The 25174-nt window shown below is 65.2% G+C and overlaps 1 protein-coding gene across 1 annotated transcript in view; it reads left to right on the top strand.

Annotated features, from left to right (window-relative positions):
- Positions 1 to 25174, top strand: part of SLC12A7 (solute carrier family 12 member 7) — a 67808-nt gene that overhangs the window by 299 nt on the left and 42335 nt on the right. The window lies entirely within an intron of this gene.

Below are 25174 nucleotides of genomic sequence, written 5' to 3'. Positions count from 1 at the left end.
CGAGCGCTGCCGGGGTCCCTGGCCTTGCGGACCGCGGCGGTGGCTGCGTCGTCAGCGCTGGGTCGAGCTGGTGGGGGGCGTGTCCTGGGGGCTCCTCTGGGGACCGCGGCCTCGGCCCCGACGGACCCTGGCCCGCTTTCTGCCCTGCCCTGCGCCCTGGAGCGGGATTCGACTCCCTGGGCCCTTGGGAAAGCTCCCGGGCACCGTCTGACCTCATCGCCCCTGGAGCCCGGGGCGTCCAGTGCGAGTCACGTTGCCAGTGTGCGGGAGACCCCCCCAAACGCTGGTGCTCCTCCAGTCTGGGGAGACGCCCAGGGCTCAGTGACAGCCCTCTGTGCCCCCCCCCCCCCCCCCCGTGCACTTCCCACACCCACGCCTTTCATCGCCAAACCTTCACTCCGACTTTCCTTTGGTTTTGAGGACTGTAGTCCAAAGGCACTAAGAAGTGCCCGCCAGCACCTCGGGGACCCCTGCCCTCAGCCCGTGTGCTGGGAGTGGTTGGGGGTGCAGGACCTGGCCCCTCACAGGTCTGCGCCCCGCAGCGTGGGTGGGGGAGGTGCAAACAGGAGGACAGGCGACGACGGGTTTCCAGCAGCTCCGGCTTTGACTGGATTCTGAGTGGCCCTTGTCCTCCAGCCTCGGGCCACTCCTGGGGCAGCCGGTCCTGCAGCTGCCCTGGTCTGTGGATGGCCGGCGCCTTTGGGGGCCAGAGCCCTCACCGCTGGGCTGATGTCTCAACCACCCGCAGCTTCTCAGGAGCCCTGTTGTTTCCTTCAGGTCAGCGAGGTCGGTGGCTGTCCTTCCGCCCCCCAGCCCCGACGAAGGGGCCCCAGTGCGGGCAGTGAGGACCTGCTGTAAACGAAGAGCTGAGAGCTCCAGGGGTTTCAGACTCTCTCTAACAAGGCTTTTGTTGACTTACTTGGGAAATTCTTTAACGTGGGGATGAACTCTGAGCCGAGGTTTCCGAGCAGCAGACCTTCTGGGGCACTGGGGGTGCATGTGTGTGTGCACGTGCACACGCACCACACACACCCTCTCTCAAGGACTGCGTTGGTCCAGACACGTCGTGGGCACTTGGGGGAGTGTCTCTGAGCCTCAGGCTGGTGTGGACATGGCACCTGTCACCTGCCGGCACCTGGTTCCCAGGTCCTGCCCCCTCTCCATCGCCCTCCTGACCTTGGGAGCCATTGTCGTGCTCCGGGAGGGCTGTGTGTGGCCGCGGGCAAGGCAGAGGGACACCTTCCCGCCGCTGCCCCCTTCCCTGGGCGTGCCGTCCTCTTGTTTTGCTCTGTGAGCAGTGATTCTGCTGTTAATCGATTACATGAGTCAAAGCAACTAATTATTTCTGGGACTGCCGGCCCCTCTGCTGTGAGGGAAGTGGCTGTGGCGGAAGAGGTCAGTGGAGATTTCCGGGGAGCGTGGATGAGCAAGAGCCCCTGGTCCTCCTGACATGGGGCCCGCAGCAGTGAGAGAGCGGCCTCTCCTCTCCCGGCTCCGGGGGACCCCGCGGCCCCGCCATGGTCTCCCCTGCAGGAACGCGGGCTCTCAGCGGGCCCTGTCCGGCGTGGAGCTGTTCTCCGCAGCGGGGCGCAGCGTCCCGCTCCTCCAGGTCCTCCCTGAACCTCATCCCCCCCTTCTGGCCCCGTCTGCCCTGCTTGTCCTGGGCCTCCAGCATGTTAGCCGGTGCCCCTGGGAAAGGGTCTGGTGCCAGGAGACACGCTCAGGTCTCTGCTTGTCCTCTGCCCTCCGAGCTCATGCTGATGCGGGAGAAGGGCCTTGCCCCAGGGTCCTCGAGGTGGTGCATGGGGGGCGGGGGCTGTTGGGGCCAGGGAAGCCCGCCTGACCCTGCAGCCGCCCCCTCCCACCTTCACCTCCTCCCGTGGGCTGGTGGCCCGGGGCCGTCACACCTCCCTCCCTCCCCCTTCCCCCCACCTCGGGCCGCCCCAGCCCTCGGGAGTGGGACTGTCCTGAGCCAGGGGGGAGTGGGACTGTCCTGAGCCAGGGCCTCCGCTGTGCCCTCGCCCCAGGCTGACCCAGTGGGGCGGCACTTACCGGGGGAGGGGGGCACGGTTCCAGCCAGCAATCAGTCAACGGGTTGTGTGCCGCGCCCGCTGCAGAACAAAAGTCCGATTATGTGATTCTGTGATGAGACAAGACAACGTGCATTAAGTTTAGCAGCTCGGGTTTGTGGCCTTTGCGTGGTGGGGCCCCGTTCTGCCTGGCTGTCCTGCCTGTGTGCGAATGAGGGGGCTCTCGAAGCCGGGGAACGTGTAGCCCCTTGGCACAGAGGCTCCTCAGGCTGCGTCAGGGTCCCCCCGCCCCCCGGGGTCGCGGCCGGGGGGCGGGTGGGGGGACCAGCCAGGCTGAGCGCTGATTTTGCCCTCAGACCAGCTGCCCTTCCGGGAGTCTGCTTGCTGTGCGTTTGTGCATGACGAGTGCTCGGAGTGGGACGTCCCTTCTCTCTGCAGAGGGACCGGTGTTGACCCTAGCTCCGGTCCCAGTCACGGTGTCCCCGGGAGCCTGCATTTCCCTGGCACACGCCCGTCTGCAGGGCACTCTGTGCTGCGCCAGATCCTTCTTCGAGGGTGGCGGGATTGTGCTGGGGGGAGGGGAAGGCTTCTTGGCCCAGAGGAGGCGGGGTGCTGTCCCCGGCCTCCTGCCTGCCCCTCCTGGCTGCGGCGGTGCCTGGCGGAAGGGTGATGAGCCTGGGCCGAGGGGGCTGGGTGGGCAGCTGCACTGCCCCCAGCCTGGGAGGTCCCAGAAGGTGAGGGGCTGAGCCGTGGCTGTCCCCCTCTTCCCAAGAAGGTGCTGGTGCTGGGTCCTGGTGCCAGTACTGTGTGGGCTCACAAAGGGACCCCAGAGAACCCGCCCCACCACCCTGAGGAGGCTGATGTGAGGACAGTGACCATCGGGGAGGTCACACCTGCCCCCTCTCCTCCCCTCAGGGCCACACTCCTCAGGAGCTCCCCAGAGGCCAGACTCCCCTCAGCCCCTCCCTGTGTTAGGTCTGGGCGGGTCCGCGGAATCGGACAGAGGTCTGACCCCGGACGGGACCTCACACCCACCCCTGTGTCCACGGGCGCCGTGAGCCCAGGCTCCCGGGGAGGCCGGGGCAGCCTAGCACCGAGCCAGGCGGGCCCTCCCGTGGCCCCTGGATCCTGCCCGGCACTGGGGAAGAGGCCTGTTTCCAGCCCCCGTGGTGGGACGTCTCTTTCTCTAGAGCCGACGTGGCGGGGACGTGAGAGTGCCACAGATGCTCAGAGGACAGAGGACACCTGGGAGGCCGGTCACACAGACCTGTTGTTCAGAACACTACTGTGTGTGTGTGTGTGTGTGTGTCCACAGCCGCGTGCCTGTGAGTGTCTCCTGTCTGTCTGTGTGTCGCTGCATGTCTGGCTCTTCATGGCTCGGGGGGAGGGGAGGGCTGGCCACCGAGCCTGAGTACCTGCTCGGGCAGAGGGGAATCGTGTCTCTGACGTGGGAAACCCCTTCACAAGCCAGGACCTCGGGGCCTGGGAATGAGGGACGAGCCCGGGAGCCGTGGTCAGGCATGCCGCTGGCCCCCGACACTGCTGTCCCCGGGGAACTGGCTCCCGGGCTCAGCCTCTGGGTCTGTGAACCCTGGGAGTGGCCCCCTCCCCACTCGGACACTCCTGCTCCCCTCACACGTCAGGGCCAAGTCCCATTCCCCTGGCCGATGTTGCTTGGAGGGAGGCTCCGCACAGCTCCCAGCTGCCCAGGAAGGCCGGTGTCCAGGGTGCAGGTTGCCCAGCTCTGGTGTCAGAGAAGCCGCCACCTGGCTGGGCAGACTTGGTTTTCCTTTTACTTAAATATTTCATGGAGCGTGACTCTCGTGTTGGCTCTCACGGAGCCACTCTGTTCAGCGCTCACTCCTGGGCCCCGACCCTCGGCCAGGGAGCTCTCCCTTGCTGGTCCTCGCTCCGGGACAAAAACCCTCGAGGGCGCATCCGTCAGGTCCCTCGCTGGCAGCTTTTCCATGGGGTAAAGCCACAGTGGAGGCCCCAAATGCCCATAAACAGTTACACGGTGAGTCTGTGTCCAGCGATCCACACAGCCGTCCGGGACCCACGGGGCTTTGCGCGGCAGACCCAGGTCCCTGGTGGGACCGCCTCATGTGCGAGGCCTGCCCGGGGCCCCCAGTCACCCTGCTTGTGCCTCCTCCCACCCCGGCCTCCATCCTCAGGAGCGGGGGCTGCCCCATGCCAGCGTGGGATTGGGCTGGGGGTTCCCGGCGTGCGTGCACAGGTGTTGGCTACCGTGTGGCTGTGGGGGGACGCGGCAGTGGACGGAAGACGTGGTCTCTCCACGCACTGGAGTGTTGTCCCGCCTTCCAAAGGACGGATGGCCATCCAGCAGAGATGGACCTGCAGACACTGTGCTTGGGGACAGGGGCCGTCACGGGGGACCAGGAACGCTCACAGGAGGTCCCGGGAGGCGTCCTGTTCACAGAGACACAGGGGGGACGTGGGTGCCAGGGGCTGCAGACCAGCTGGGAGAGAGGCTTTCATGAGCCTGGAAGTCCCAGAGAGGGGTGAAGGGGACGGCTGCACAATGCTGTGCACGTGCTGAGTGCCACTGTATACACAGAGTGGCTGAAAGTTTCAAGTTTTAGGTTACATGGATTTTACGGCAATCAGAAGAGCTAACAGGAGAGGAGCGTGCGAGGAAAGCGAATTTGTCCCTTCCGGCCAGCAGGCGACCTGGGTCCGGTTTTCCCGAGGACGAGGAGGCCACTTCGATTCAGTCCATTCTTGCCACACGGCCCCTCGCAGGGTTCTTTCCGTCTAATCACTCTCCGCAAGGTGTGAGTTCCGGCCTTTCGTGGGAGATACGTTTGTCCGGGGATCTTGTGTTTCAGGCAGCCCTGGTGTGGCCCTTCCAGGCCGGTCCTGGAGCAGGAGAGGGGCTGTGGGCCGGGCTTGCCGCGCTGGGGTTGGGACTCCAAGCCCGCCTCCCACACACACACACCCCCGGCTTCTCCCTGGACATCCCGGGGACAACCTGTCCTGGCTGCTGGGCCCGTGGCCCTTCTCACCTTCGTCACTTGCTGTCCCCTCCTGAAGGATGGGAGGCTGAGCCCTCTGGTCAGAAGGAGGGTCGAATGCAGGGCAGCAGGGTGACCCCGCAGCCGCTGGGTCCTCCCCAACGAGGGCTTCTGGGTCGGCCCTCTGCTCAGTGTGCTGTCCAGTCCCTAGACGTGGGAACGGTGCCACTGGCCACACTTCCCCCTTCTAGACGCAGCACGGAGTGGCTTCTTGCCTGAGTTGGCCTTAGTGGGGATTGGGGACCCAGCTTCCTGCCCCTGGAGGGACCTGAGTCCCGCACAGGGGGCGAGGCCAGCAGGGGCCCCAGACGGCCTCGTAGGTGGTCCTGCTGCGACTCAGCCATAGCCGGGAGTGTGTGTGCACATGTGTGCGTGTCCCCCACTGGCTGAGCCAGGGGACAGGGCTTGCTTCCCGGGGGAGCCTGCTCCTGCACGGTGTCCAAAGAGTTAGACAGGGTACCCTGGGTGCCACAGTCCAACCCCTGATTTCAGCTCAGGTCGTGATCTCAGGGTGGTGAGATCAAACCCCACATCAGGCTCCGCGCTGGGCATGAAGCCTGCTTGGGACTGTCTCTCGCCGTCATGGCCCCTGCCCCTGCTCGTGCTCTCTGCCCTTCTGCCTCTCTCTGGCAGACAAGGGCCCCTGTCCTCGCTGGGTACAGGGAGCCCTTCCTTCTGCAGCGGGCCCAGGCCCGGTGCTTCCCTGGGGGGCTGAGCGGGTGCCTCAGGGCGTCAGGGGCTGTAGGAAGTTCCCCGGAAGCCGTGATGGAGTCGTGATGTGAGTCTGAGAAAATGGGGGAAGTGCTGTATTTAGGGGAGACCCAGAGGAGTGGAGCCACTGAGACGGGTGCCGAAAGAGACAGAGAGACTCCAAGGATTGGCTTCTTAGTTCACGCCTGTGGCTTAGTGAGTCCAAAGTCTGCGGGCTGGGCCAGCCCTTGGGAGGGCTGCTGTGGCTACTGGCCTCCTGCCGGCAGGATTCCTTCCTGCCCGGGGAGGTCAGCCCCTGCTCCTTCATCTGATTGGATAAGGTCCACCCACGTCAGGGGGACTCAGAGCTTGTCACTTTCGGTGGGTATCGCCTCTAAGAAGCGTCTTCACGGAAACAGCCAGGATGATGTTTGACCTCATACCTGGGCACCGAGGCCCAGGGGAGCCGGCCCGTACCATGAACCGTCACAATGATGGAAAGAAATAGGCCCCGTGAAAAAGCCTCTTCCGCTGTCGCTGCCTGTCCGTGTGCACATGCATGTGGACACGCGTGGCTTTGTCTCCCGGTGTCCGTGCTATCTCCAGCCTTATTTCTTAGGGTATTGGATGTGCTTTTTCTGGGTAAAAATGCCTTTATTTCTATTCTCCGGCTCTGGCTTTTAAAGGAAGGTGTTAGGAAACCAGCAGAACGCAAAGCTTGAGGCAGGAAGACGTCCGGCTTCCAGTGCGCCCACGGCCGAGCCGGCTTCTCTACCAGCCCTGCCAGGTGTTTTTGGTTCTCCCCACACACCGTGCTGCTGGCTGTTCCCGTGGAGAAACAGAAACCCATGTTTGTGTCTCCCCGGCTGCCGGGCGGGAGGGATCAGCTTCCGCCCCGTGAACCCTGCCGAGGGCGCTCCCACGTGTCCCCGGCTACGGCTGAGACCTGTGGCACCTCGGAGACAGCATAGTGGGCCGCGTGGGACCGGGGCCACCCCCGGCCCTGGCAGGTGTGCCCCAGCGGTGGTGGCACATTCGCTGTGCCCTGGGCCTGGGCATCCCCAACCTGTCCTGCATCCCTGACCTGTTTGCGGCTGACCCTAGTCTCGTGGAGTCTGTTTGAAGTGGCTGAGCTTCGGGACGCCTGCTGCCTTCAGAGGCTGAGCGAGGAGACCGGCCCGGGGGGCAGAACAGGCACGGGCTGCCGGGGGGAGGCCGGGACGAGGGCCTGTTTTCCTGTTTACTCAGACGGTCTTTTCGGAAGTACCACTGGGCAACTTGCCACGTGTCTTCGCCATGAGCTGTCGGCCCCGCTGCCGTGACCCGGGCACACGCCGGACGGTGAGCCTTTGCGCTTAATCAGCCGCGCGGGGCTGTGGTGCCTGCTCCCTGGGCGACATTCGGCAGGTGCCCGTGGGAAGTCCGCCTGCCCTCCACCCCTGCGCAGCGGAGGCTGGACGCACCCCTCTCTGGTTCAGTCCCCGGGACACCCGTGCTCGCACGCCGGCGGGCTGGGCTGCGGAGGGCCTGGCTGGGAGGCCATTCAAAGTCAGGTGGGAATGGGGGACGTTCGTGGGTCCCAGCGGCCGGATGCCTGAAGACGGCCCTGGGCTGGCCTGGGGGCCGAGGTGACGGTGAGCAGGTGGGACTGGGCATGTCCGGCTTCCTCCGCCGGCACCCCTCCACTGCCCTCGGGGGTGGTGGGCGGGTCCTTTTTGGTGCCTTCTGTGAGGACCTGGTGTGCAGGGGCTGGCCACGCTGCCCGAGCTCGGGAAACGCCCTGTGGGCATGCAGGCCTGGTGCCAGCGAGAACCAGAGAAGGTCAGCGGAGCTCACGCGGGCGTCCTCACTCCGTGCGTCTCCTGTTTTCCGTCGAGTGCTGTGCTGTGGGGGTCAGAGCCTCACCTTCCCGGGCGGGGGAAGACCCTGCCATCCAGGAATCGCTTCTGGGGGTGCACGTGTCCCACCGCGGCTGTCTCCTGCCTGCACCCCGCGCCCCGCATCGGGCAGGGGACCTTCCTCGCCTCGCCGGGCTCACCCACGGGACCCACCCGCCAAGGCGGAGAATGGGCCGGTGAAGTCCGATCGTCTGTGTTCTGGACTCAGCACACGTACCCCAGCGAGCAGGAGCGCCCAGAAGGGCCGGGGGCGTGGAGGGGCTGTGGGCCATGAGCTCAGTGAGGGGGAGACAGACAGAGTCACCCCTGACTGGGGAGCGTGTGGAGTCATGCGGGTCGGCAGCGTGGGGTGGCCCGTCCTTGGGGGCCAGTGGGGCCGTGGGCTGGCAGGCCAGCGCGGGTGTGGCTCAGGAGGGGCGCGACAGGTATGCGGTATGCTTACGTGGGCGGGAGGAACGGCGGTCTCTCTGGGGCGACACAGTCCTTGGCTGCCACGTACTCCGGCCAGACCCACGTGGTCTCCCCATGGCACCCAAAGTGACCGTGACTTGGAGCTAAGCTCTTTTTTCTCGCTGTGTGGTGCTGCTGCCCGGGGGCCTGAGCAGTCCCACACCCCTCCCACGGCAGGTGCCGGCCACGGGGGCTGTGGAGCACGTGAAATGTGGCCGGTGCCACGAAGAAGTGGGTTTAGATTTTTTTGAATTTTTAACTGATTTGAATTTAAACTCCACCACACCACATGTGCTCAGTGGCTGCTGAATTGTGCACGGCAGGCCCCATGCTGCGGGCAGAGGGGAGCACGCGCCCAAGCTCGTGCTCCAGGCCACGGCCCGTGAGCAGGGGTGTGGGGAGGTGGGGTGGCCCAGACAGCTGAAGGCTCTGGGGGTCCTGACCCCAGCATCTCGGAACGAGACCACTTGGAGATGGTCTTGTAAGAGGTGATGAACAGAGCCCCGGAGGACACAGGCGACGGATAGAGGCCTCGGGAGAAGCAGGACCTGAGACCATGCATGCGTGTTGTCACAGCTCCAGCGGGTGCTTGCTGTTCCGCTGCGGCTGAGATAAGCCTCTGGGCTCTTGCAGTCAGGGCACGCCAGCCCCCGTCCCAACAGGGGGACCCACGTCAGCTCAGCCTCCCCGGCGACGACGCTCCGGCGGCAGCCTCCCCACCGCGGTCCGTCGGCGCCCGTGCGGGGACCCTGGCACGTCCCTGGGCCGTCCCTGGCCAGGGGCTCCTCACCTGCCTCACCTGGACCAAGGCCCCACCCCCACAGCCGCCTGTGTCTGGCTCCCCTGGCCCTCCCCCCGCCGGCCACCTGAGCCTTCCCCAGGGCCCCGGGCTCCTGCTCGCTGCCTCTTGTTGCCTGGAGACCTGACTGTTCTCGTCCCCCTGGATTACGGAGCGGAGAGCGCGGTGAGCCCCCTACACACACCGGTCAGCCCCCTCCTCTGCCTCCCTGGGGGGCTGCTGGGAGGGGCTTGAAGGGAGCAGGTGATGCCAGCAGCCGGCCTCCTTCCCTGGGCCTGTCCCCCAGGCTTGGGGGTGTAAATGACCTGAGGCGTGACCAGACACAGAGGGGCCTGGGGAGGCAGATTCGTGGTCAGGATCCCCCCTCAGAGGCTACCCCCCGTCCCCCCCACCCCGTGCCACCACCTAGGGAAAGCTGGCTGAGATCAGGGGCTGCCTCCTTGGGAGAGCCACCTGCCTGCGCTGACGCCGGCCTGTGGCTCCCTACTCCGGGGGGACGGGGCGTACGGTCCTGTGGGTCTGGGTGTCCCCTGGAGCCATCTCGCGGTCACATCCCAGACCCGCACACTGGCCCACAGGAAGTGTGGACCTGCTCCCACGTGCACACGTCTCTTTAGGGTTCTGAGGCGCCTGTGAATCCGGCCTGGGCCCAGTGAGCCCTGGGAGCTCGCCCGCCCACCACAGATGTAGGCCTCAGGTCCGTGCGACCAGACGCTGGTCCAGAACTCTGTTCCTGAGGGCCTGTGAGGATGGCTCCCTCGGGGGTGCTGACAGGGGCAGAGAAGCAGGACCCCCTGGCCGACCACCCCGAGCCCCCTGGGCTGAAACTGCTCCGTGGGCATTAATCCTGCCCCGTGCCTTGGACATGCTAGGACTCAGGGTCATCCTGGGAGGTGGAGGCAGAGGCAGAGGCGGGCGTCTTCAGGCACACAGTGGCCTCCAGGCACCTGCGGCCGGAGGCATCCGTGCTGAGCCCTTCCCAAGACGGGTGGCCTGAGCCATGCGCATCAGAAGCGGCTCTGGGTCATGGAGAAGGCGCTCTGGAGGCTTCAGAGCCCAGCCGGGTATTCCAGAAGGCCGGAATGAGATGCATCTCAGGACAGAGCTGGGGGAGCTCACGGGACGCTCTCCCTCCCAGGCAGGCCCACCGGTGGGAGGGGCGGGGTTGCGCAAACAGCTGCCCGAGGGGCAGGGGCCGTGCTGTCTGCCGTCTGCCGAGGGGCTGAGTGGACGCCTGCCGAGAGGCGCTGGAGCTTTCTCGACCCCCGTTTCTCCGTGCCCAGCCTCTGCGGACCACCTCGGAGCGAGCCACTGTCCCGCGTGGGCCAAGCCTTGCTCTCCCCGCTCATGGCCGGGGGCTGGGATCTCCTGAGAATGAGGCTGCCTTTCTACCCTGCCCCTCCTCCCTCCCCATGTTCTGCCTTCAGCCCTTGCTCTGTGTGTGGGCCCACGGGTCACTGTCCCCGGGACGGTGGTGTCACCGGCCTGGCTCCCCCGCTATGGGAAGACTCTCCAGGCTCCGGCCGCAGCCCAGGAAGGTGCTCCTCCTGCTCTTCCTGCCACGGACTGTGCATGTGTGAGACGGGACTGGCCCATGAGGGAGGGGGTGGAGCCCGGCTTGTAGGACCATCTGTGGTCCCGGAATGCACCTGCCATGGCCTGAGGCCGTCCACCCCGGCAGCCCTGACCAACTCGGGTTCCTGGCTGTGCCCCTCCAGAGGGCCCAATGGTGGGTGGGGGCCCACTGGGGACAGGACACCGCGGACCTCCTGCCTGGGAGCTGGTCCCTTGAAGACACATGTTTTATGACCGAGAACCATGAGGATGTGGCCGTGAGCCCTGCGTTCCGGGCGAGTTATTCGGAAGGCAACAGCAGCGGGGGGTCTTGCCAGCCTGTATCACTGTCCAAGGTGGCCCCACTGTGTGCAGAAGGCGCAGAGGGACTTTGGGGTGTGACCCTCCTCGAGCCCCCTCCCTGGGAACCAGGTCTTTCCAGGTTTGGACCTTAATCTCCACTGCGCAAGCGTGGAGGCTGCTGGTGGACTGAATGGTGACCTTCAGAAGAGACGCATCCGTCCTGACTCCCGGCTCCCGCAGAGGGGACCTAGTCTGGAACAGGTGTCCTTCCCGACGTGACTAGGTTAGGGACATGGAGGTGAAGAGGTCATCCTGGGTTACCCAGTGGTCCCAAGTCCAACAACAGATGTCCTTCTAAGAGACACCGAGGAAGGCACAGATGCATGGGGGACAGAGGGCAGAGAGTGGGGCCACCAGGCAGAGGCAGGGGCCTGTGGCCTCCAGGGGGAGTGGGGCCCTGTGACACCTGACTGTCAGACGCAGGGCCCCAGGGCCCTCAGAGCCTCACGGTCTGTGGTTCTGGGTTACGGCCGCCCCAGGGTACAGGTCCAGGTTCTCCGTGGTGCTGGCAGGGCTGGCTGGGCTCACCTGGGAGCGGTTTCTGGAATGCTCCCTGGGCCCTGGGGCTGCGGGCAAGGAAGGAGAGCAGAAGAAAGCCCCACCCCTCCCTCTCCGGACCCCCAGTGTGCCCCGGTCCCGGCGGCCCCACTGTCCACATCCGCAGGGAGGGAACGGCGAACGCCCCCAGCCCGTCCTGGAGCGTCTACCCTCAGCCCGGGAGCCGGGCTGTCCCCGCGAGCACCCGGGAGCCGGGCTGTCCCCGCGAGCACCCAGGCCCATGGAGACACCTTTTCTTGGGCTTCGCAGGGCTGTGGCCGGCAGCCCCTGGAGGGGCAGGCTGGGCCCCAGCCTGAGGAGCGGTGACAACTGTGTCCTGCAGCAAGTGGCCGGCGAAGAATGGGGCGAGGGGCCAGGGGGACTGTAGAGGCTGGGACCCGGCCCCAGAGTGCAGGCTGCCCTCCAGCCTCCTGGGAAGCCCGGGAACCCGTGTCGGGTCTGCAGCCACCGCGGAGACACCCCCACTGGCTCAACCAAAGTCCCCTCCCCATGCAGACCTCACAGGACCCGCGATGGGGTTCCCTGCACAAGCAACGTGGCTGGCCCCGCCTGCCCCTCACGGGCACCTGCACGGACGTGCTCCAGAATGGGGGCCACCACGGGTCGGCCCGTCAGCCACCGCCTTCCCCGCAGCAGAGTCAGCTCCTCCCCCCATGCTCCCCCGAGGACGGTCTGGCTGGGACCGCGGCGTCGAGCCCCCATGGAGCGCCCGGTGGGGACACTGGCGTGGAGTCCGTGGCAGAACCCGAGCAGGACCAAGGATGCAGGGTGCCGGCAGCCCACGGGGCCGTGCCGCAGGCCACCTGTCCCTCGCAGCCTTGTACGCCCAGCCCGGTTCGCGTGCCGGCACTGGAGAACACGAGCTCCGCCCAGAGTCCTGTGGTGGTTTCGGGCAGACAGGGCACGGCACACCTTGTGCGCGTCTCTCGCTGTATTCGGAGCCAAGGGTGTCTGTGGGTTCGGCGCACCGACGTACGTGTTTGCGGCGGTGCGCGCTCTTCCCTCCTTGCCTGGCTCGGGGGCTCTTTGGGGGAGAGCCAGGACCATCGGCAGAGCAAGGGCACCCGCGTCGAGGTGTGAACTCGCCCAGCTCCGGGGACAAGGGGCCCTGTGTGCGGTTGTCTTGGGAGGGGCCCGCACACCCACGAGGGGCTCTGGCCCACTTTGCAGAGGGTGGCACCTGGACGGGCCTCCCAGGCTGAGAGGCGGGGGAGGGGAGGCCCCCGCAGGCGGCAGGTGGTCTGAGGAGTCCGAGCAGGGCCAGGTGAGGAGGGCACAGCACAGGGCCCTGGGGATGGCTGAGGCCCTCGCGGGCGCCCATCACCCCAGGGTTGGTGGGTCTGGGTCACAGCGTCGGGTGTAGGGCGCCGCCTGGAGAATGGGGCCGGGGCTTCTCTCTCCAAGTCGCCTTCTGGACAGGTTTTCTCAGCCTCAGGCGGCAACCATCGCCTACCCCAAATGAAGGACGTGTGGCTTTAGTGGCCACAGGAAACGGCCCCGCAGAATCCCTTCGATGGTCTCAGATGTGTGTATCTCCTACCAAGGGTCAGGCCCTGAACCCGGTGCCAGGGGGCAGGCCTGGCTTCGATCCGTATGGGGGGAGCCCCTCCCTCTCAGCCCCGACCGTGAGCTCAGATGATGGGCTGGAGCGCCAGGAAAGGCCCTGAGTGCAAAGGCCACTTCCAGGAAGATGTGTCCGAAGCTCCCCAGATGTCCGGCCCAAGGGCAGCCATGCAAAGGCCCCGGGGCAGTGTGGTTGTCAGGATGGGACCAGGGTGTGCAGACAGCCTGGGGTGGGTTCTGGCAGAGCACGGTGTAGAGACTGGGTCTGGTCAGGTGTGCGGTTGGTTAGGGCTTGAGTTGGCTTCTGTGGTTGGTCCTAAGTCGGAGGTGGGGCGGTCACTGACCAAGTCTTGATTATCTGGGCTGATTGCTGTCAAGATTGTAGGCACCGTCCTGTTGTCCAGGACGGTGTGGTGAGGGGCGCAGGCTCTGGGTCGTTCCTGGACACGGACTTCTGTTTGCTGGTTTGTTTTCAGGCTCCTGAGAGCCGGTGGACAGAGCCTGCAATGCAGGGGACATGGTGGAGAGCGGCCGGCCGCGCGCCAGGGAGCACGCCCATGGTCGTCCCAGAGAAGTACCTTCTCCAAGAGCAAAGGCCCTGTGGCCGCCAGTGCGGGGCACGGTTTGCAGGAGGCAAACACCTGCTGAGCAGGAGAAACTGGCAGGGGCTCGCTCTCCCCACCCGTGCTCTGTCTGAACAAAAAACACGCAGACAGACAGGGGCCTCCTGCTCCCTTGCCCTCTCCGGGCCCTGATGGCCTCTCTCAGATCACCGGACGTGGGAAGGGGTTCTCTTCTGAGGAAAGGTTGCTTGGATGCTGAGTCACGGGCGAGGTGACTGGCCAGGCAGCACCACGGCAACGGCTGCGGCCCGTCCTTCGCACCCGGAGCCGCCCGGGAAGCATTTGCTGGGGCAGCTTTGCCCGTCTTATGGGAGATTCTGTTGACTCTAAACCATGAGGAAAACAGGAGCGTAATTGCCAGTCGGGCCGCGCAGGGCTCTTGCCTGATTCCCTCCCCAGGGGACCTGCAGGGCAGAGTGTCCAGGGAGCACCTGAAAATCTTCCACTCGCTGGGAGAGGCAGGCTGGCGGGTACCTGAGGCCACCTCCGAAGGCCAAGCCTGCCCACCTCATGCCCCGAGCACGGCGCGGCCCGACTCGGCAGCCGGCACGGGACGCTGTGGTGTCGCCATCTCGGCAGGCACGAGTAATGTTTGGCATAAGCAGGAGGTGCCACCTCACCAAAGCAAAGTGCAGTGTCAATCTGAAATCCCAACTTGACCGAGTGCCCTGTGCTGGCCGCACACCCCGCACCGGGCACCCTCCGACCTCAGGGCTCCTGTCGACCGGCTTTAGGGCTGGTGATGCCCCTAGGTCCTGAAGGGAAGGAGGCCAGAGCCCACGCTGCGGAAGCTAGCTGGACAAGTGAGGGACGTGCGGGGGTGTTGGAACAGCCTCAGCCCAGCGAGCGTGGGCAGCAGGGCCCGGCCACAGAGCCCGCAGGGACTCCTCCCGGTGTCACCGCAGAACTGCAAGAGAGGGGCAGGAGCTGGTGCCGTGGGGGTCACGCTGCCCGTCTCCCCAGACGTCGGGGCTCTGCAGAGTGGAGACCGTGGGCCTGGCCCCCTCTGCGGCCCTCAGGGTCTGTGGTGCCGGTCCACACCGGCACGGGGCCGGGCGGGTCTGTGTGTAGCCCAGGCTGGGTTTCCAGAGTCTTCTGCCTGTCCTGCGGGCTCCTGGGGAAGCGGAGGGCAGTGCCCCGGCCGTGCCGGCGAGGAGCAGGGCGGCCAGGAGGGGGCAGGCACAGACTGCGGGAGGTGGGGTCAGCGTCAGACCGTGTTCCCCGCCCGCTGCGCTAGGGGCCTGCTCTCCCCGGAGGCCTCCTTGTCCTTGGGTCACCTCTGAGACTTTGTCGGCATGCCGGACCCCACTGTGCCCTTGCTTGTCTCAGATCTTGCTGGGGTCCGGGGGTCCGAGGAGGAGGTCCAGAAAGTTCCGGGCCAGCCTCCCCTCCCCCCGCCCCCCACACTGGGCTTGGGTGTCTCTCCGACCCCCACCCCAGGGTACTGGGCCTGTGCCACCCCCAGAACACCCTCCCCGGCCAGGGTTCTGCCCCTGCGTGGCCCCTCCCTGGGCATCCGACCCCCGTACTGTGGGCCCCGCGGCGGGAGCCCAGGGCGCTGAGGATCGGGTGACCACGGGCGGCACGGGGCCTCCTGCCTCCGAGCCAGCGGGTTTCCTTTGGCAGCCCCGGCCCAGGCAGGGCTCCACGGGGTCTTTGAGGCACCCCCAGGCCCTCCTGTTCCCGCAGAACACCCACCAGGGGCCAGGCTGGAGCTCTGCCCCAGGCCAGCGTCCCTGTCGTGGGCTACTGGGGGCCTGCAGGTGTACCCCTGTGGGGCCTGGCAGCTCTGGCCAGGCCCCTGGTCAAGGCTGGTGGGACCCTGAGGGCGCTGCGGTTTCTCCTGGGCTGGTGGGACCTGCGTTCCCCAGGGGGTGGAGGGCACATGGGAAGCCCCAGAAATCCCTGGGGTCTCCAGCTGACCTCGCTTGGTCCCCAGGTGCCTCCTGATGGCCTCTGGCGGGGGTGGGGGCTCCTCCCTCCTTGGGGAGGAGAGGGCACGCGTGCCGGTGCGCTCTGCCGTTCACTGCAGGGCCTCTGCCCAGCCGGGCGGCCCTCCCGATGCTCAGACCCGCTTAGCTGGAGCTACAGGGAATCGTGGCAAAAGACACGAAACACCCCCGCTCGGCATCACTTCTCCATGGCCCCGTCCTACCTCACCGTCCCCCTGTGTCCCTCCCCCACCCACAGCTGCGGCTGCTCCTTGGCCCGGGACCCAGCGTCCCTGCCCGGCAGCTGGTGTAGTGGCCACAGAGCCCAGCCGTAGCCGTGTTAGCTCAGACAGAGCTGTTGACTCTCCAAACACCTCCAGCAGCAGCACCTGGGGCCACCTGGGTGTGTCCAAGCCAGGTGCAGGGTCTCCACCTGGGAGGCAAGAGGCAGGGCTCTCCCGCGGCCGTGAGGCATCCAGTGGATTCCACACCAGCCGCCGCCGGCACCCCAGCAAGGAGAGTGGTGGGGAGCGGGTGGCTCGAGGTGCCTGGAGGCCCCGGGATGGTGCCTGATGTCCAGAAGATGCGGCTGTGCACCGGGAAGGGCAGAGCCCGGGTGGGCTCAGTCACGTGCTCACACACGCTCCCGCGCGCGCGCACACACCGCGCACACACCAGGTGGGGATCGGTGAGAGCTGGGTGGGCTGCCCCCGCCACCTCCGGCAGAACCCGTCTTGGAGAGCCAGGCTCATCGGTTAGTGGATAACTATTGAGCACTGCCAGGGGCCGCGTGGGGTGATGGAGGGCAGCACACATTCCTGCATCTGAGAATTAATTCTAGAACCTTCCATCAGCAGGCTGAGGAGAAAGGAAACCACTGTCCCAGGCGCCCACACGTGGGCGCACCTTGGCGTCGGGAGACCCTGTCGCTGGGGACTGGCCGCGGGCGCAGGCCCCGGATCGGCGGGCAGTCGTGAGATTCCTCAGCTGGGGCAGGTCTCCACGGCCCCCAAACCCGGGGGCTTCTGCGCGAGAGCGGCGTGGACCTGCGGGTATCCTCCTGCTGCGGGACAGCTTTATCCAGGCAGCCAGGACCTGCTGGACCTTGACTCGCGGGCCTGGGGCCGCTGACCTCCTGCCCCGGCGCAGCTGGTTGGCATGGGGACAGGTTGTCAGCCGTGCTCAGCTCTGCAGTGGCGAGACCACTGTCCCCATCTGTCCTGCCCCCGGGACGCATCCATTTTGTTTAAGATTTTATTTTGGAAAGAATGAGCGTGAGTTGGGGGAGCAGAGGGAGGGGGACAAGCCGCGTCCCCAGTGAGCGTGGAGCTTGATGCCGGGCTCGAATCCACGACCCAGAGATCATGACCAGAGCCAAAAACCGAGAGACGGAGGCTTAACTGACAGAGAGCCACGCGCGTGTCCCTGGACACATCCGTTTCTCAGTGAACGTGCACGGACAGGTAACACAGGTGATCAGAAGCGCACAAATCCTGCTTTCCCTTCTTCGTGAATGAGCACAAGGTGATCTCTTGGGAAACCAGCCCCAGGACAAAAGGGCCGCGTGGCCCCGGGCGGCGGCACTGCGGCTGTCTTCCCGGTGTAGGACGGTGTAGGACGACTCGCTCTGGTTGCATCTTTCGGTTCCTTGATGACAAATGTTGATTTGAGAAAGCGAGTTGGGCAACATTCCTTCTTCTCTTCCCGCCGTCTGGAGGAGTTGACTGTGATCCTCCCGTGTTTGGGAAGTCAGGCCAGCACGGCCAGCCATCTGGGTCGAGCGAGGGCGCGGGGGTAGGTCTGGGTCTCCCCGGGGGACAGCGCGTTTTTCAGAACGCCTCGTTCTTTTGAAAACTTGGGTGGGCTGTGCCCTGGGAACATGTGCCCGGCTCCCCCCAGGAGCTGGTCTCTGTCGCATACAACTTAAAAGTGTGATTTCCCAGCGTCTCCTGGCACCCGCACCTCCGTCAAGGCCTGCTGTCCCCAGTCCCCGCACACCCGTGGCTTCATACGACAGCAAGTTCCCCTCCGGCCTTCCAGAAGCAACAGGGCCTGCGTTAAGGGGCGGGCGTTCCCTCCAGAGGCTCGAGGGCGTCTCACCTGGATTCTTCCAGCTCCCAGGGCCCCCGGGCGTCCCCAGGCAATGGCTGTGCGGCCACCACAAGCCTGCCCCCGTCCCCTGTGCATTTTCAAACGTCTCTCCTTCCGATGCCACCAGCCGTAGTGGCGCAGGGCCCACGTACCTGGCGTGACCATGCCTCGGTCACTTCTGTGAAGGCCCTGGGTCGGCGCAGGGCTGTGGAGGCGGCAGGCTGGGCGTCCCCAGCAGCCGTCAGTCTGGTCAGTCTCGTGACAGGTGCGCGCCGCTCCTTTACCTCCACAGGCTCCTTTCCCTCGTGCACTTGTCCCGTCGGTTCCTGAGAGGCATGGCTGAGCCCCTGCCGGCGAGGCCGTGGTGTCCGCTGTGGCCGTGCGGGGCGACGGCGTGGAGCCCGTGCCCTCAGGAGGGCCGGTCCGTGGGCGGCTCAGCGAGTCCGGGCCTCCTCCTCCCGCCCTCTGGGGCGCGGCACGCGTTCGTGGCCCCGGCTCTCCCTGCCCGCCGGCTCCCTGTTCTCTCGGCGCTGTGTGGCCGCCGGGGAGCCCCTCAGGCCGCTGCCGCCGGGGGGGCTCCACTCAACACAGGACCCCCCACATCTGGCGCACGAGCGGGCCGCGCCTCAGGGCCACGGCCCGGCAGGTGGCAGAACCCCGCCGACCTCCTCACCGGCCTGCTGGTGCCGCGTCTCTGGGCGTCTCCCAGGGCCGTCCGCCGGCCGCTCAGGCGAGGTTCTGTCCCCTGGAAAGGCTGTTCCGCCGCCCCGTGTGCCAGGACTGTGTTTGCTGGCCTGGGCGTCAAGGCGGGCAGTCATTTCCTCGCACGCTTTGCCAGAGTGGCAGACTTTCCTGGTTCTGCCCTTTGGATGTGCGAGTCCTTCGTTCCCAGAAGCAGAGCGCTGCACCCCACGCTCGCGTCAGCCCATGTTTTGTGGCTTTTTTCTGTGCCCATCACACTTGCACACGTTTGGGGCCGGGGACGGCTGCCTCCAGGAGGACGTGGCGCCAGGGCCACGGACGCTGCAGTTTTGAGCTGTAAGGCCCAAGTGACCTTGGTATATTTCTGCAGCCTTCAAGCTTATTTTTAAAATGTATTTTTAACTCATTGCCCCGAGAAAACAGAAATTAACGATTGCGGTATTTACACAAACAGTTCTGTGTAGACGGCGGCCAGGCTCGCGAGCGCGTTCCTCCGTGGCTTTCCCGCAGTTCAGGCCAAATATTTAGCGTTGGAACAAGGCACTTCAGCCCGGAGATGGTTATCTCGCTCCGCAGCTCGGCTCACACGCGCGGCCCCTCCCCTCTCCTCGGGGCGGAGTGGAAGAAAGTCCAGAGCACCACTCGGATTTGGGTTCCAGTTGCGGAGCAGAACCCGCCGTGTCCAGCTAGATGCCGGTGGGGGGAGGGGCTCTGCGGGCCCCTGACGTCCAGGCCGGAGACGTCTCTCAGTCCCTGGTTGGGGGTGGCCTCAGCCTTCAGCCCCATGGCCTTGCTGTGCCGGGTCAGAGGGGCGCACGGGCCATGAAGCTTTAATCATTTACGTGGAGGGTCCTTCTGCCTCGGTTCCCAAGGTCAGCTGCCAGGGGCGTGGCGGCTGGTGTGGGGGGTGGCCAGGGCCTAGCCTGAGGGCGGGGGGGGGGATCCCTCCCCTCTCCTGGGGCTGGCGTCCTAGAGTCCCCCCTCCCCCACAGGGACTGCAGAAGCCCTGGGCAGGTCCCCACCTTCCTGGGCCGCTTGCTGTGACCTTGAGAGAGGCTGTAGGTCCCCTTATCTGTGCTGTGGATAATAATAGGATAGAAATCACTGCCCGGGGCGCAGGAGTGTGACCTGCTTATCTCTGGGCAGCAGCTGTTTAATTGAAATGATGGTGAAGTATTTCTGTCCAGGCGGGGGGCTTTGGCCACCGAAGCAGAAGGTCCAGTGAGCATGTCTGTCCGTCTCCTCCTGGCCGGCTGGCGTGGGGTGGGACCCGTGCCCCCGATGTGTCTGCTGTGGCCCCGACGCTTTCCGCCCCGCTCCACGCAGGCGTCCCAGCAGTGTGCATGCGGCGGAGAGATGGAAACAGCCCCAGAGCCCACCCGGGACGACTGGGTGAACAAAACCCGGCCCGGCCCAGGCTGGACTGTCCTTCATCCTTAGGGAGAAGGACACGGACACCCGCTGTGGCGTGGCCAGGCCTCAGTGAAACCGGTGGTCACCGTGACAAACACCAGGCGGTTTCGTGTCTATGACGTGCTCAGTCACCACGGTCAGACAGAAGCAAGTGGTGGCTTCCACGGGCCGGGGCCGGGGCTTAGTGTCCCTGGAGACAGAGTCTGTCTTGCAAGACAGGGAACATTCTAGAGACGGACCATGGTGACAGTTTGCACAACCGTGTGTTCAAAGGTAAACTGAGGCACGTTCCTATTTTTTAAACTGTTTTAGGAGTTCATCTGAGCAAACCCTGATTGAGCAGAAGTGCTTAGGAGTTTCCCCAGGAGCGAGAGATGGGTTTTTAGAAACGACAGCGCAAGGAGAGGGCCTCACTGGCCGCAGCCTGAGCGGCTGGCAGGTCTAGGAAGGCCGCAGGCTGCTCACAGATCCTGTCCCCTCCGGGCTTCAGGGCCACACCGGCCAGCAGCTTCCTCGGTTGTGCTAACACTTGTGAGCCTCCCTAATGCCACCCAACTACACAGCTAAATACGGCTAAAATGGCCAATTTACCATTCTGTACGTTTTACCACAATTAAACAAAAACAGTTTTATTTTTTGTTATTTGACAGAGATTCCAAGTAGGCAGAGAGGCAGGCAGAGAGAGAGGGAAGCAGGCTCCCTGAGGAGCAGAGAGCCCCATGCGGGACTCGATCCCAGGACCCTGAGATCATGACCAGAGCCGAAGGCAGAGGCTTAACCCTGAGCCACCCAGGTGCCCCACAAAAACAGATTTTTTTCTAGAAAAGGAAAGAAAAGTCAAAAACAGTGACATTTTTGTCAAGGACCCGAGATTGAGTGGAGCCCCAGCAGCCCCATGGCGCCAAGACTCAGAAACCCTGTGACCACGGGGCTGGGTGTCCCACACACGGTCTCGGTGCCACGGGGATGGCTTCCACCCCCCCTGACTACATTGTCTGAGGCTCCGATGCCAGGCGTGGTGCGAGGCCGCTCCCTTCCCGAGAACACTTCACCCCATCGTCACCACAGTGCGTCGGGATCCTGTCCTCAGAGGGGACGTTGGTGTGGTCCCGGGGACTCCAGGATGACCTAGTGACCTTCCCCCATGGGACTTGGGGACCGCAGGGGTCAGCATGGGCTCCTAGGGGCGATAGCCAGAGGCTGGCAAGGCCTGCCCAGGCCCTTCCTTGGCAGTGCTGCCCCACCCTTGGCCTCCCCGAAGACCCTTTGGGAGCCTCGGGAGGGCTGGGCTCGTGGCAACAGGGTGCTCTCACCGTGGGCCTGAGGGCCGAGGTGCGGTGCCAAAGCAGTCTCCGAAGTGATGGCCCCTGCCCGGGGCTGCCTGGAGACCCCAGGGCAGTTTGGCCCTCCCGGTGTACAGCGAGCCTGAAGAAGGAACGGGCTGGGGGTCGGGCGGCAGGGTTCCTCCTGTGGCTGGTCATGGGGGGGGCGGGCCTTGGACAGCTCCCTAGGGGTGGCTCTGTGAGGACTTCCGGCCGTACTCAGCCTCCCTGGGATGAGGGTCCCTGGAATAGACCCCCGAGGGATCAGGTCCTTTAGGACCTCCTCTAGGGCCTGGTGTGCCCCGCCCCCCTGCACCCCCGGTGGCCTCCTGTGTAGCTCCTTATGCCATTGTCTGGTCAGGGGGACCCTGAAGTCGGCTCCACCTGGGCCTGGTCTCCAAGCCGGCACCCCTGCAGGCCCGTGGCCAGGGCGTCTTTCCCCCATGGGGCCGCCCTCCGAAGCCCTAGATACTGTCCACCTCCCTCCTTGAGGCCTGCGCAGACAGAGCCTGGGATGCGGGCCCACTCGCCCACTTTGTGGGTGTCCGGGGATGGCCACAGGGCCTGGCACGGCGGTTCTCAGGGATGGAGCCTCGAGCCCATGGAGGGACTGGTCGGCCAAGGAGTTGGCCTGCCCTGGGGGCCTACCCTCTTCCGCCTGTCGGGACACCACCACCCTTTCCTGGGAGAGCCCGCCCGGCTTCTAAGGGCGGCCTGTGGACGGCTGTCTGGGGCTCCCTGCCTCGGGACCCAGGCTGGGCGTGGGTGGGCAGGGGCTCGCGTCCCAGGAAAGGCAGCGCTCCGTCTGGGCCTGCGCTCACTCCTGCGGGGCTGTGGATACACCAGCTTTTGCTGCCTCCCCTGGTCCCGGCGCCGCCAGGTGCTGGGTGATGTCTAGCATGCTGAGGGGCTTCTCTGGGACCCCCGGAGCGGAGGTCATTATCATGCCCACAGAGGGCCGTCTTTTTCTGTCTCTGTGACTAATTGGGGCCACACAGAAAAAGTGGTGCCTGATGTATGGTGAGTATTGGGCGAGTCCCCACGCGGGGTTCGGGTCAGGATGAGGGAGATGAGCACCTGGAGGCCGGACGTCGGCCTCCCCTCCCCCACGAGGCTCTAAGCCACTTGAGGGGGCAGGTGCCTGGCTGTCCCGTTGGCCTCGGTGCTGGCCCCCGTCCGGGCCGACCATCCGTGGGGGTCTGAGCCCATTGCCTGTGCCTGCAGGATTCCCACCGGGGATCTCCACGCCTTGGGACCGTGTGGGGCCAGATGGAGCTCTTCGGAGACGTGCTGTGGTTGGACAGTTGTTTCCGCTGGCCCGCGCTGGCAGAGGTGCAGGAGGCCTGGCCCGGGCGGACCCCTGCGTGGGGAGTTGAGGGACTCGGGCCGATGAGGGTGCGCCGGGGGGCCCGGGGCCAGGTGCTGCTGCCCCTGCCCTCATGGAGTGCAGCCGTGTCCCCGGGCATCAGGAAGAGCAGTTCTCTCTCCCACGAGGCGTGGCCTGCACGGCAGGGCGCTCCTGGGGCTGCACTGGCGAGCTCTGTGCCCCACGCCCCAGCAGCCGCCCCGGGGCTGTCGTCCTGACGCAGGTCTGGACGGGCCCTGCCTGCCCCGAGCTGACGGCGTAGGTCACGCAGCCTCCTCCCACCGACACGTGCTCGGCCCCCGTATGGACACTCTTGTCCCTCCTCCCACCGTGTGGATGGGCTCGTGGTCCGCCTCCACCGTGGCCGACAGGAGCTGCCCCGAGCGTCCCAGCACGTGTCCTTGGTGCCTGTAGCTCCCTGCGGGGAGGAGGACTGGGGGTCCTCGCCAAGGCGTGTGGGGGTCTCCCAACACGGCTGCACGTTTCCATGTGCACACTCGGGCCGGGCGGCCGTGGGCCGATGTCCCTGCACGCAGCAGTGGCTGCCCTCTGCGCCTTTTACTGGTCTGTGGGGTGTCCTTGCGGGATCTGGACACGCCCGGCCAGCCACCTGGAGGACAGCAGTCTGGGCGCCGCGGGGCCCACGTTTCCGCTCTGTGAGGGTCAGAAACCACTTTGGCACTTTCTTCAGGAAGGCCTTCGAGGCCATGAGGGAACATCTCAGCCACCATTTTTAGGGTAGATCTGTCCCGCGGCCCCTGACTCTAGGCTGTGCTCCCGCAAGCTTGGGGTTTCCCTGGTGGCGACCCCACATACCCAGGCCCAGTCCAGCGCAGGGGTCCCTTGGCGTGTCCTGCGGGTCTGCAGGGGGCTCTGTGGCAGGCTGAGGGGTGAACCCCGGCCAGCCTCATCGGGTCCTGACGGATCTGGGAGTCACTCCGGAACCTGGGAGTCACGTGGGAGGTCTTCAGAGGGAGCAGTGTCCCCTGCATGTGGACCTTGGGGTGACAACGAGGCGTCTGTGCCTTAAGGGAAGTCAGGAGTGCCCAAAAGTCCAAAGCCAGACACTCTCGTCCCCATGTTGCCCATTCCCAGGAACTCCCTGGGGGACGTCCAGGGCAACGGGGCTCTCCTGGCTCCCTGACAGTCCCCAAAGCAGGAGCCATGCGGGAGCCACATGGCAGTGCCCAGGAGCGTGGGTGAAGGGCCCCGGGGAGCAGGGTCTGGGGGAGGGGCGGACAAGAGAGTCCTGGTCCGAAGCCCTGTTGTTTTCCGGGCTTCCTGGTTTCCGCGGGAGGGGCTGAGGCGAGCACATTGGCCGTCGTGGTTCCCAGGACATTTGTTGTGGGGAGACGGGCAGGAATGGATACAGAGGTCACGCTGGGGCTACGCGGCTTCAGACATTTCTGGGGTGGGGGTGGGATCCCTGCAGGGCCCAGCGACGGCCCCCGGGGGCCTGGGGAGTGCCCTGTGCCCAGGCTGCGGTGGCGGGGTGTGGGAGGAGGTGGCCGCGGCCATCAGGGGCCAGCATCGCAGCTCGGTTGTCCACAGGCTCTCACACCCCACCTGTGTTACAAGAGGCTTCTCGAGTTTCCACCAAGATTTATCTGAAAAGAAGTGACATTTATTTGAAAAGAAGTGACGTGTGAAACCAGAACAGGGTGTGAGGCCAAAGACGTGTTTTGGCGTCTCTCGCTCTGAAGAGAGTGGGAAGGAAGCCTTTGTTCTGTAACCAGCGAGGTGGGAAGAGGGGCAGAGGTTTCCCACCCGCTCCCAGCAGAGGGGAGCCCTGGGGGGGAGCCCTGGGGGCAGTAGCAAGGCCCCGCCAGCCAGCCATGGTGGGGTGCTCGGCCATGGCTGAGGGGGAATCATGCTCTGTGAAAGGTTTATAAAGCCTGGTTAGCGCTTTCTAACTTCCAGGGCCTCTTACCGCTACTGGCTTATCTCACAAAACACAGCCCAGCACGGTCTCCGGAGCTCAGGAGTGGGACGGCGGCTTCCTGGCTTCCCATTTCAGGCTGCAGGCCCTTCCTCAGCACCGCCTGGGCCTGTGGCCCCAGAGTCCCCCGCAGGACGTCCTGAGGTGGGGACAGCTGGCAGTGGCCATGAGAACCTTCCAGGGGGTAGTGGAGGTCATGCATAGCTTAGTGTTTCTAACATACAGCCATTTGTCTCTTAAAAACCAGGAGATTTTCCTAGAGCTGTAAAATTACCTTATTTTTTTTTAAAAGATTTTATTTATTTGACAAAGACCACAAGTAGGCAGAGAGGCAGGCAGAGAGAGGGAGAAGCAGACTCCCCGCTGAGCAGAGAGCCCAATGCGGGGCTCGATCCCAGGACCCTGAGATCATGACCTGAGCCGAAGGCAGAGGCCTAACCCACTGAGGCACCCAGGTGCCCCTAAAGTTATCTTATTTTGAAAGATTTCCAAGCCTCAGAAAAGTGCAAGCCTAGTGTGAGGGCCATCACACTACCTAGACGTCCCAATACGTCCTTCACTGGCCTGGCCGGTTCTAGCTTCTGTGTCCTCAGGTGACAATGACGTGTTGGAGGATTCGGGCCATTGTTTGCAGAACCCCAGACCAGTTCCGTGCTTGGGACAAAGAGCCTGCCCCGCCCCCCTCAGGGCCGAGTCGAGTCCCCAGGGCAGGCCGCAGGGCTTCTGAGCCAGGAAGCCACCCAGATGCGGGTGGTCACAGGGCTGGTCACAGGGTGCGGCTTGGGGCTGAGGGCTCCCGTTGGCAGCCAGGACGGGGGAGGGGCAGATGCCCGGTTCTGGCCTGCCC

The sequence above is a fragment of the Mustela nigripes genome, chromosome 12 (genome assembly GCF_022355385.1).
Source record: "Mustela nigripes isolate SB6536 chromosome 12, MUSNIG.SB6536, whole genome shotgun sequence".
Taxonomy (NCBI): domain Eukaryota; kingdom Metazoa; phylum Chordata; class Mammalia; order Carnivora; family Mustelidae; genus Mustela; species Mustela nigripes.
The sequence above is the reverse complement of the archived record's forward strand: the minus strand, read 5'-3'. Positions and strand labels throughout refer to the sequence as shown.